The sequence below is a fragment of the Diadema setosum genome, chromosome 1 (genome assembly GCF_964275005.1).
Source record: "Diadema setosum chromosome 1, eeDiaSeto1, whole genome shotgun sequence".
Classification (NCBI taxonomy): domain Eukaryota; kingdom Metazoa; phylum Echinodermata; class Echinoidea; order Diadematoida; family Diadematidae; genus Diadema; species Diadema setosum.
Window position 1 is genome coordinate 11,584,487 of NC_092685.1, and position 13,340 is coordinate 11,597,826.

Below are 13,340 nucleotides of genomic sequence, written 5' to 3' on the forward strand. Positions count from 1 at the left end.
TATTGTTTTTGTCTTCCTCCAGCGATTTGTTTTGGACATTCTGTGTATTTTTTTTTCTTTCGGGAATACCTGTTTTCTACAGACTCGTCAATCGCATGGATCTTGTGGGACCAGCAAACACATTCCTACCAAAGGCTCTCGTCAGGGAGAGATGATCGACCAGACTAGTAGATTGGTATTGGCCTTGCTGGGTTAGTTTTTCGCTCTGTAAGATGTAAGATCGGAAGATATATGAATATTTGTGGGTGTTTTTTTTTTCTCATCAGCTTCTTTCTTATGAGATACTGATGACAGATTTTACTTCGCTGTCTCCACGAGCAACGTAAGCACATTGTTTCCAAGCAAGGGACGTTAGCAATTTTAGATACAATGTACCACTGTACACCAAGTGCTACATATCAATATATACCAACAACATGAGCGCAATATGTTAAATGTATATCTTTAGGGAAATATCGAAGTATATAAAAGTTAAATGCGCTGTGAGAACAACTGATTCTCCCCAACAGTTAACCAATAAGATTGTCCTATATATCTAGCAACACGAAGGGATTGAAATTGGTTTTAACGGGTTTCGACAAAAGATTTATGCATTACGAAAAGATACAAAACAAGTGTGAGAAATTCAAATTACTTGCGTCATCTAAAGTCTGTAAGGAAGTATTGAAGATTTCTAAGTTATGCAGAATTAAGTGTGAGTCGTTGTGCGGTATTAATTTGTAATAAGAGCATTAATAGGAAAATACAGTGTTTGATCCATTAAGGATGCACCGTGAATGTGTTTAACGTCATTCCGTATCAAGATATAGGGCCTACATGTCCATTTATTGGTATTGTACAGGAAGGGAAGCACAACATTTTCTCAGTAATGCTACACAATGAAACAAATACGGATTAAGCATATCATCATAAACTTGAAAAGTTAAAGTCCATACTCATTTATCAATAGTCAAATTTTCTTTATCAAATCACTTTCAGTTGAAAAGATTGGTTTCCGCCTTTTTTATAGTATTTTCTATAATATAGCTATACGATTACCAAAAAACAAACAAACAGTGCTCTCTTACGTGATTATTACAAAGCAATTTTTGACAAATATTGTTTACGTGTAGGCTGCCTGATTTTGAGGTATGTTAATCACTCTCCATCAGACAAAAATAGAGGTAAAAATGTAAAACTTTTCTTGGCATGTCATGGCTGTATACTGCTCTATTTAGCAACGAAATGGGTGCCTTCTGGAAACTTTACTGAGCACAAGACTGCGTGCGTGACGGGGAAATTCAGCAGCGGGAATATACCTGCCAATGCGGGCAGAATGGCGATGCTAATTCTATGCGCACTCTCATGGTACACCTAGAGTATGAGGAGATGCTGTCCCTCTCCATTCTATCGTCATGGCAACTGCATCACGAGTTGTGATGCCATCCTGTCGTTAGTGATACATAAACACCTCCACTACATATTCCGAGTGATCGTTGTTATTCCGAAGGTTTGCACAACTTTTATATATACTATATACGGGCTTAATTGTTAATCCAAACGTGAAAATGGACTCGGTTATCCGAATATTTGAGACCTTAATCCGAAGGCTCGTTACTCTGACTGTTCATGATTTTCGAAGTTCGGAAAAAAATTTGAAAGAGGGTTTGTGATTCCGAAAATTGAATAAGGTTCATTAATCGGATAATTAGAAAGGTATCGTATAATCCCATGACAACTCGCAGGGTAACAGGAGATATGTTTATGTGTAGCTGGAGGAGGGGGGGGGGGAGGGAGGTGGAGAGCAGTGTTATCATTCTTATTATGTTATTATTGTCATTATTGTTCTAATTGTTGGTATTATTATTAGCAGTAGTAGTACAAGTAGTGGAAGTACTTGTATTATTGTTAGTACAATGTATTATTGTCCATATTCTCATTTGACAGTATTACCAGCAACAAAAGTGGCTGTGAAAGCTTTGGTTATGACTGGAGAGTGTAATGTCTAGAGGGCCCTTAGTCCCCAACAATCTAAAACCCCTTGCTTATTGCTTAGATGAAATCAGAATCGACATCCTTTCTGAATCGGGAACATTTTAGACATGTATCACCCTTTCTTTGGACTTTAAGCAAAATTTGATGCGTCACATCCCATGATATTTTGGGTGCACGTCACGAGGCCGACACCCACGAGTCATACAGCCTCCGAGTTAAACAACCCACGAGTAATACAGCCCATGAGTTCGACACTAAGCAAGCAAAGCCCACGAGACCGACACATTAAACCCCGTGTTGTATCTGTCGAACTCGTGGGCTGTTTTAACCTAGTGTCGGTCTCATGGGCTTTATTTGCCTAATTTCAAACTCGTGGGCTATAGGACTCATGGGCTGTAGGACTCATGGGTATCGGTCTTGTGGAATGAAACCAATTTCTGTACCTACAAAGGGGCATTTTTCCCGTGCAAAAGAAGCTTATTTTCCTTTGGAAGTAGTGAATCAACCATGTTTCAATTCTTTGTGTGTGTGTGTGTGTGTGTGTGTGTGTGTGTGTGTGTGTGTGTGTGTGTGTGTGTGTGTGTGTGTTTAAATCAAGAATTCCATTACATTTTCCTGAACAACGAACCCATCTTTGTCTTGGTCTCTCAAACATACGAATAGTCGAATTATTGAATGCTATTTCATCTTCGAAGAATAAAGTAACGCAAAAATAACGAACCTTCGTGGTAACGGGCTGTAGTCTGTATTTCGACCATTTTCACCCAATGTTGAAAACATGAAGTATAAATACAAACCAAACTCGAGAAAAATAATGTACTGGGCCGCGTATAGCTTGTAAAGCCAGACTTTTGCAGTATTAACAAGCAATGAAATTATTATGTAACGGCTTGGAACATGAATGATGTGTGATTACTTTCTAAAGAGAACATTTGTGAAAAAACATCATCAAAACATTCTGACTAGAGCTAACATAATAGAATTAGAAGGAACCATGTCCCATCCTTTATCGGCAAACGATTTCAATAACAGTTTCATTCTAAGATGTATGATTGTTTCCGTAAGAGAACATAATTATTTACGAGGAAGAATACATAATTGATGCAAATGCTCTCTTCATGAAAATATTCTGTCGATGAGGCCATGTAGCAACAATCTTGATTGTCTGCTACCTCAAGAAAACAAGATTTGGTTTAACTAAGAAGTATGGATTGTGAAATGAAACCCTACATCCGCATAATATGTTAATCCCATCAAAAGTTATTCCCTTATATTCTACTGACGTGTTTCAAAATATTGGTGGTTATTTCGTCGGTATATCAATAGAAGTATTGACGTAGATTGAGAAGAGCATGAACATATACGTATAAAGCAAATATCCAAGAGGATTTTCACCAGGCCTGAACTTGGTTTTCTGCTTTTGAGGAAGCTGTTTTTGATATACTTTCAATATTTAACAAAAAGCAAATGAACGGATGAAGTTGATTACATGAGAGTTACAATGATAAAGCCACGACATGGTTATGTTTGCAATCAAGAAAATTTGGGTTATTTAACGGGACCAACAGACAAACACAACAGAAAAAAAAAACAAAACCAGGTCTTGTAAACATCGTCAGTCTTTCGAGCCATGTCTCAGATAAGGGTATATCATTACTCCCGCCAGTCTATACGGTGGGAATACCATCCTCTGCTTTACGGGTGCATGCATTTAGAAAAGATGTTTCAGCCATCACTGGAAAGACACTACGGATATGTTGATATTTTTTTTTTCATGGACAGGAAAATACAAAAGAGCAACACAACAACAACTAATCAATAGAAACCAATTACTCTACTTGTTATGAAAGACCTGCAGTCTACACTAAACTAGAGAATTTTTAGTTGTGCGCAACCGAGAAATGGTGCGATGAAGAAGTCTTTCAGCTCTGGATGACACCGTGTGTCTGTGAGTTCATGTTCAGAGCACAAATTGTCAATGAGATGTAATTATAAATGTAAATATACATTTTCCATACATGATAATTGATCGCGTTTTACGCTTGCCTATAGTTGGTCACGTTTGCGAACAAATCTCTGCACTAGTAATGATAGTTGAACACACAATGATCAGAACACATAATGGGCAGGTTTTCTCACTCTCTGTGATTTACCAGTGCTATTCAATAGCAGCGGTAGGCCCACGAAAGCTTGCACAGAATCTACTGCTGAAGGCGCCAGTGTTAGCAGGTTTTTTACTACCTCTCTCCCAAGCAAGGGAAAAAACTTAAGTCAAGGGAAAACTTAACTTAACAAGGGAAAAAAAAACAAACTTAAGTCTTAACGCGGTATAATATACCGAAATGAGATCGGATGTACCACGACATCTCTCTCTCTCTCTCTCTGGATGAGCATATCTATACTGATAGTTCATCATTATTTCACGTCATTTTTTGTAAAAGAAAAAAACACGAGACAACAGGGGAAAACGTTGCTGTATATACGCGTTGCTATATTACTCCATGATGGAAGCCTGTTCTCCGTGATGTAACGCCGAAAGCAGCCATGTCTTCAACCATCTCACTGGGCGGGCTCCGGCGGCCAGGTTCGATAGCCAAACACCGTATTTAAATCAGGTGCACTTGTCGGCGACAATTAGCAGTGGTAACCCGCGGGATAGCGGACAGAACACGGCTTGCAAAGTCTTGCAAAGATGAAAACAAATCTCCGAATAGGTGTCTATGCACTGTTAAAAAAACAAACAAACAAACAAACAAACAACAACAACAACAACAACAACACCTCTAAGACGATAACGATGAAGATGTTGATGGAGATATTAATGGTGATAATAAAAATAGTAAGAAAAATGTAGCTTACAAACACTATAGTGGGACAGGAACTGGCAACCCTTTTGATATTCGCCATATTAGATTTAGGCCTGCTCTCTCTTTTTTTCTTTTTTTTTTTCCCGTGACCCCATCCGTTAGAATATACTGGATATGGACACAATCAGATATCAATACCGATACAGCTATGGCTTTCTCTCTCACTTTTTTCCTTGTTCATTTTTCTTGTTAAATTATCTTACACACATACACACACATGTATGTATGTATATATTATGTATGTATATATATATGTATATATATATATATATATATATATATATATGATTCTTTATTCGAACTTCGTTTATGGTCACAGAATTCACATTCACAAAAAACAAAACAAAACAACATTATACAAAGACAGACATTATACATAAACATTGCACAAAAATATGTCAAATCTTATAAACCTTACATCATAACATGACTCTTTTGTTCAAAACGAAATCCGATATGTTAATACATTATTTAATGTTATTTTTTTTTACCATACATTTTGTGTGTTTGTTGTTGTTTTTTTTTTCGTGGAAGTATCACATAGCTTAATTATGTGAGATGCTGTCAAGAAATACTGGAATTTTAATCAAACTCAAACATTTTTTTTCCCCCAAGTGTAATTTGAAAAATATATATTCCACGCTTATTTTATGCTATCTGAATGACTTGCCTGGGGGAACTGTGCAAAATCGCACATTTAAAAATTTTCAAAATACAAAAATGGGTTATTCGTTCAGTCAATCTAGCTGGGTTTTATTCTCACGCATATCATTTCTTTTTTGAAAATAAATTCCTTAAGGTTGCTGATTTGTTTTATACTACTTAGAGACATTTACATGACTGTATATATCAGTTTACTATCAGCCAACGACTTGCCTGGCATATTTATGCATATGTTTCAGAAAAACTATGCAGTCCATGCTTATCCAACAAGACAAAGAGGTTTATTTCACATTCCACGTACTCGCACACTCTAGCTCAAAAACAATTGTTTTCACCCAAAGTCTGGAATGATCTTCCCGCAGATCTAATCAAATGTTCTTCTCTGTTCATTTTCAGACAAACAAACAACAAAAAACCCTCAAATTAATGCTACTTAATGACTATAACTTGCCTGATTAGAATCATTTAACCTGTTATTTCTCATTATCCCCTTTTAATGGATAGCAGATGAATTTGATTTCAGCGTTTATGCTCCCATTGCACCATAGTACTCACAGTTTGAATTCGCTTTTTAACTTGATGGTAGATACATTTGCTTATGCCCGTATATTTGTGTACTTATATTATGCTAGATTTTTTTTCCACTTAGTTCTTATTCTTTTACTTTTGTTTTTTTCTTCGTTTTTTTCTCTTATCTTGTTTTTCTTTGGTCCTTTGTTCCTTGCTATTTTAGCTTTATTGGTATGTCATCAGTACTTTGTGCCCCATCTCCACTGGAGACGTATTCACATTGGTGTTTTACAAGCTTTAATTTTGCGGTTCCTTTATATTTAACATCAAAATACGCTGACATATTTTCTAGTCATATATATATGTGTGTGTGTGGGGGGTGTATGTGTGTGTGTACAAAAGATTTTGCAAGAAAAAGAAGAGAGAGTTAGTGAGTGTGAGATGGTGACAGATGTCACTGTAAGGAAACGATATGAAAAAATATATATACATGTATATAAATAACACGTTCCTCATTTCTAAATATCATTGCCCTACCTTCTGAAAGCGCTATGGCAAGTGCTCTTTGATTATGCTAGGAAAATTTCGTTATTTTACACTGATTCACGTAGATGTACAGGGGTATATGGCTTTTTGTCTCAATCCTGTGCAACTATACGCACTCCAATAGACGAGCTGTGTGTGTGGTCGTGCCAACAGCACACTTGTCTTCGGTTTTTGTCGTGCAATTTGCTTACTGTCCTTCTTGGAAGTTTCTTTCGTTAAGTGAAGATTGTTTCATTTTCATGTTTCTACAAATAATGCATTGTTAGAGGATTTTCTTGCAGTGGAACGCAGAGTGTGCTTTGTATGACGAATTTCAGAGGAGAGGTGTAATAACGAGAGAGAGAGAGAGAGAGAGAAAAAAAAAAAACAACCCAGAGTCAGGATGACATCTATGTAGATTTTGGGAAGAATTTCTAAAAGGGTGGCACACGAAATTTGATGTTAACCTTCAGTTGAAGGACGAAGATATCCTATTTGGATAACTGTGCATAGTGTCTACAGTGCTCTGTTGAATCATTGTTTTGCCATTGCTAAACAGTCATTGTATACACGCAGATTCCTTGGAATTCTTCTCCCTTTAGGTTTGTTTTGTTTTTTTTTCGTTTGAAAGAAGTTGGAAAAAAGTATATGAAGTTGAGAAGTTATTCGCAGTTCAGAAGGGACAAGTAGATTAGTTCGAGAAAAAGGGGAAGGACATATTTAATGAAGAGCACTCTTAATATGTTATCTGTATAGGAAATGATTTATAAACATTGAGTTTTTTATGTTGAATAATATGATGTGGAAATTTATAGAAGTTTGTACTTTTTTTTTTAGAGAGAGAGAGGTGATTACAACTGAGAAGCAGAGAACCTTGATTGTATGTAATTTGTTTGTTTGTTTGTTTGTTTTCAATATGACTCTATATATATATATATATATATATATATATATATATGTAATTATATATATATTCATATATATATGAATATATATATGTATATATATTTATATGTATATATATATAAATATATATATATATATATATATATATATATATAATATATATATATATATATATATATATATATACATATACATATATATATATATATATATATATATATATATATATATATATATATATATATATATATAGGTAGAGAGAGAATAAAACTGAATCAAACATAAAAAGAAGAAGGATGAGATATATAATAAGTGAGAGAGTGAAGAGATGTAGAGTGTAGAGGAGGAAGTGAGAGAGAGCGATGTTGATAGACTGATTGAGTGGTTCAGGACAACACTTACGTCTGCTCCCTCTACAAAAATATCCTCAATAAGAAAGGAATTCTTGCTACTAAAAACGCCCCATATACACCCTCACCAATCCAAAACCCCTACTGATCAAGTGTTACGCCTTACTGAACTCACATTCGATTCAAATAGCTACATGTACGTTGTACTTCAACTTCCGTGACAAGACCTAAAACAGTCAAATAGAGGGAACCGGTATGGCGCCCCCCTGCATCCAATCTTACGCAACGCTCTATTTATACATCGGACAACTTAAATACAAGCCTATCCTCTCTCTCAAAACAGCATACGCATTTCGGTTGGCACATGGAAGTGCTTCATTGGAGATGTTTACTTCATCGGGGTCATCCCACGAGACCAACACTCACGAATCACACAGCCCACGACTTCGACATCGAAAAAAAAAAAATCCATGAATCATATCGCCCACGAGTCATACAGCCCATGACTTCGACACTAGGGAAAAAATCAGCCCATGAATTCGACATTAAAACACGGGCCTTAAGTCACGTGGGACTTGATTGTTTAGTGTCGAATTCATGGGCTGTATGACTCGTGTCATACTCGTGTCGGACTCGTGACGTACACTCAGTTAATCTGGGTGGGGTACTTTCCCAACAACTACCTTTTCCAACAATCAATATCCAGCATTTCCGTATACTTTGAATATTTTCCAAATTTTTGTTTGTTTGTTTGTTCATTTCCATCTGGGAAGATGGCTGGATAGCCCATATTCAGCTACACTAAGCTGGTCTTCCATGGGGTCTAGTCGAACTAATACACTTGTACAATTCGTTTATTATATATTGTAACGCAATTTATGCATTCAACTTTTGTAAAGTATTCATATGTTTCTGCTGAAAATGGAAAAATAAATGAGTGAATGAATGAATGAATCACGTTTTAATGTACATTCCAATCACCTGACATAGAAATCACATTCCCCTAGACATAATATACCTCTTCCTTCATCACGGGAACCTCCAAACCGAAATTTCCACCAAGCCTGCTGACAAACACACGTATATGTATTTCATGCCATTCGGCCAAAGCACGCTTTCAAAAGCAACCGATTCAGCTAAGTCCTCGGCATTCATGAATCTGCTCAAACCAAGAGGAGGAATCATGCCACCTCAAAGAAATGCAATCACGAAAAAAAAAAAAAAAAAATCCAGAAACGAAATTACAACAACAAGTCAGCAGAAAACAACATTTTTTTTTTTTTTTTAGCAAGGTAATCTTCTTCTCATACTCTCCTTGGAGTCCATGCAGAAACTAATCGAATCCTTCAAAATTCAAAGAAAGTGTGCTGAACCCCGCAAAAGTGTATTTCATAAAAGATGTTAGCCTCATAAATCACAGCTAATCACTTCACATCGAGTCATTTTTGCTGATTTTTGTTTTTCATAAATACCCGGAATTATTGTAATATTTTTGGTATGTCAGAGTAATGTAGCTGGTAATGGTCCATCTTGTTTGAAAGTTTAAATCCTGAAGTCCAATTCGGAATATCGCAAACAAGACTATAGATGTCGCTATAACAGGTTTTTGAAACTGCGGAGAAAACAGTAAATGGAAAAGAACCACAAGCAAACACCCAAGCCGGAGATAACTCAGAATCAAGTCTCAAACTCTTGACATCGTTAAAGGGGATGGCTAGTAACTGATCAGTGGGAATCAGTGGGAACTCTAGGGGATGATTGTTCCAATTCCTGTGGTATTCATTTAAAAGTACATTATTAGTATATACCTATTGTTGTGTGAAAATTGTTTGCTTCAGAATGGTCTAAGGTGCAGTTTAATGTTTCCAGGTTAGCATGCCTGTACAGTGACGGGGCATTAAACTGCACATTACTTGAATATGAGACCGTTCTGAAGCAAATAATTTTCACACAAAAGTAGATATATAATGTACTCTTAAATGAATCCCACAAGAATTGGAACAATCATCCCCCAGCATTCCCACTGATTCCCACTGATCAGTTACAAGCCATCCCCTTTAAGGCTTATCCATTTTCTATTCTATCCCCCTGTTCCTGCTGTTGAGTAAAAATCATGTTTATAATCGGAAATCCAGTTGCTCTTTGTCGAGGAAGCAATGGGCAACCTTGGTCGTTGTCAGGAACAACCGTTGTCATGGTAACTATGTAGGGCCTACAATGCATCTATGATTGTGTGAGTTAACCTACATATTCCCTTGTCCGTTACGCTGTATCCTTGGCACCACCTTTAGCTTAGACATCGTGTTGCGTTGCCATTTCAAAGCTTGCAAAAGGGGGATGAGGGCAAGAGTAGGCAAAGTATTTTATCGCCTTGCTAGTGCTAAATGCACAGTTGATTTGGAACGTATTTCGGAAGAGCACCGAGTTTTTAGTAAACTCACATAGCCAACTCATTAGGCACCCAAAGTTCAGTGACAATCGTGTTGTTTCTCGAGCTCAGAATGATTTTTCCATCTCTTTGGAACAAACTCACTCTTTATATTCGAAATGCTGAAAGTGTTGACAAGTTCGAATCATTGCTGAAAACGTATCTGTTTACTCAATCTTAATTTTTGTTGTTGCTGTTGTTGTTGTTATATCATATGTAAGTAATGCTGTATTTCAATCTAATATTTTTCTTCGGTTTAATGCGCTTAGAAACGTTAGTATTAATCGCTGTTTCAGTGTTATTTATTATTATCATTATTATCATTATCATTATTATTTAGAGGACAACCTCTTCTTCCGGTCTTCCAGGAAACCCCTACAGATAATGATTTCAGCGATCGTTTGTAGCTGCAGAAACAACACGAATAACACTTGAAAACTTATTCAGAATTACACTGGTCCCCACTTCAGTTTCAAAAATCATCTTCCTACTCGTGATAAGGCTTTTCATTCAACATACATAGAATGTCGGGAAATATAGGTTTATCCCAAATCAAACAAATTTTTCAATGAAATACTACCAATACCCCATAGTTCAGGTGAAGAAATTCTACTTCAAAGAAGCGGACGGTTAAATAGTGTGTGTTATAGAGCAGGAATTCCTTTTATCTGAACTCATACACCACGGTCTGGCTGAATACTACCCAGGGAATGGATCTTGTAGACGACATGCGCAGTGCGCATGGTTGTAATGTGTGGTGATAGGAATAGGCCTAAAATAAAATGACACAAACAGTATTTCAATAGTGAGAGGAGGGGGAGGGGAAGATAGAAAAAAAGTGTGAAAGAAAAAGGAAGGAAGGAGGGAGAAGGTTTCCTAGGTTATTGAGTATGATGGCGCATTTTTAACACAGTGGAAATGCTGTGTCTGACTGTTAACGCTGATGGCGCTTGACTTAAGATTGCCATTTAGTGGATTGGCGTTGGCGGTGTGTCGAAATCAGAGCTCTCCTCTTTCAGGCTCAGAGTCCGAGGCGCCATCGGTCATGTCGTTCAATCCACGGCGCTCTGAAGATTCAAAGAGCGCCCTCACTGTGTCAACTCGTAGCCAGCTTTGCGGGGGAAAAAAACAACAAGAAAAAACAACAAAATGAAGACGAATGTGCGAAGTCATGACCATTATAATCTCAAACGGGATGATGTAGTTTTGGTTGAGATGGCCATTTCAAAACCGATATTCATACAATAAACTTGAAACTCCTTTTAGAACTTTCATATTTTGTAAGTGGTTTATTTTTTTTTTATATTGAAATCGGTTTTGAAATGGTTGAGATATCCAAAAAACAAAATGGTCCTTGCAAAAGGTGGGTCCCATCCCGCGCAACCAAAACTATACGATCCCTTTAAGAAAACGTTTCTGTCATACGATTTAAGCAGTGCTCTCTTTCTAAATCCAATCATTTTTATACATTATCTACCGAAACTAAATGGCATGTTGAAACTATTTATCTATTAGATTTTTAGGATACCAAGTGGTATTTGAAAAATGAACAATTATTGTTAAATCAAATTTAGGTGAGAAGGACGTTTTGGGCAGGCTAGATCTTATATTGAACACACGGTAGATGAAGTTAATGAACTTTTCACTATGTACATGGAAACTGCAACAAGCACACGTCGTCTGGTACGGCAAGTATGAAAATCAGTGCTTTATTTCCTGCTAAACAGATTTCTGATTTCTTTATAGAGTTTAAACTTGTTGTAATCAGTTGCAATTTACCTCTCTCTCTCTCTCTCTCTCTCTCTCTCTCACGCACAACGCACACACACTCACACACACACCAAAAAAAAAAAAACCACCCCAAAACAAAGAAAAATAATCGTTCCTGCTAAAAGACAAGGATATCGTATTGTATTAATTATGTAGGCCTAGTACTATTTACATGCCAATGTAACGTAATGTATGCAAAAAGATAATATATTCGAGTAAAACATTCGCGTTCCAGCTTAACACGATGCAGTCAATAATCAGTTCTACTATAAAAATTGGATTTTTTTTTTTCTGTGATAAACATTATTGAAGGGCGTTATCCATTCATGTACTGTAATGTCATCACGTCTTTACAATATGGACGAATAAATGTTATGACTATCAAAAATTACAACAGAAGTCTCAGAAGACCTGAAGAAGACAGAACCAATCATACACCCCTCCTCCCACCATGGAGCGCTTCCCAATATTTTTTTTGTTGGTTTTTTGTGTGTGTTGTTGTTTTTTATTGATCTCATGATGGGGGGAAAAAGCGTACCTCATTCCGGCGTGCGATGATACCGATCCGGCGGTATAGCCAAGCCGAGTATTGTCCGTGGATTAGGCAGAAGAACGTAGCTCAGAAGTCATGGACGCCGACAATAATCACCAGTCGAGACGACCTTGTCTATTGAAAGGGAATTATCTCTGTTTTTAATGCCTTCTTCAGCTATACGAGGGTATTCAACCCGAACTAATTTTCTAATTTACGCCACCTTGCAAGATTTCGTACGGTTCTGTCTTGAGAAAATGTCGGGTCAGCGCAAATTGGCCATGAGCCGTCCATTTCAGTGGCTCAGTAGTTTTCTTCTTCTTCTTCTTCTTCCTATCCATTACAGTCCACCAGTGAGGTGTATCGTCGTACTGCGGAGTGATGTGCGGTGTGCTGTACAATTGCTTCATAAAAACTAACTAACTGCGAGAAGAAAAAAAAAACATCATGCATCCTTCTAACGGAGCTGAATCCTTTGCACGTCATCTTTGGAATGGTTTACGGAGGTGCAAAGTGGTCGAACTGGGCAGCGAGTTCCACAGTCGTATGGAATCGGGGAAGAACGATGTCTGGAAAGCCTGTGTTTTCTTTAATCTCAGTCACTAAAACCAAGGAGCTCCTTGCTAAAACTCCAGTCGGTAGCTTCTTGGCTTTTGAAGTCTATAAGGGTATTTCCAAGGAGCTTCTGTTTGAAGCTCCTTGGTGTTTCTAACATTTATGTCATGCGTGGTTGATAGCAGTATCACTAGTGTTTTACTTTCGATGCCGCAACAGAAACACTCTGTTTCATGTGGAATCCGTGGTGGTACACACAC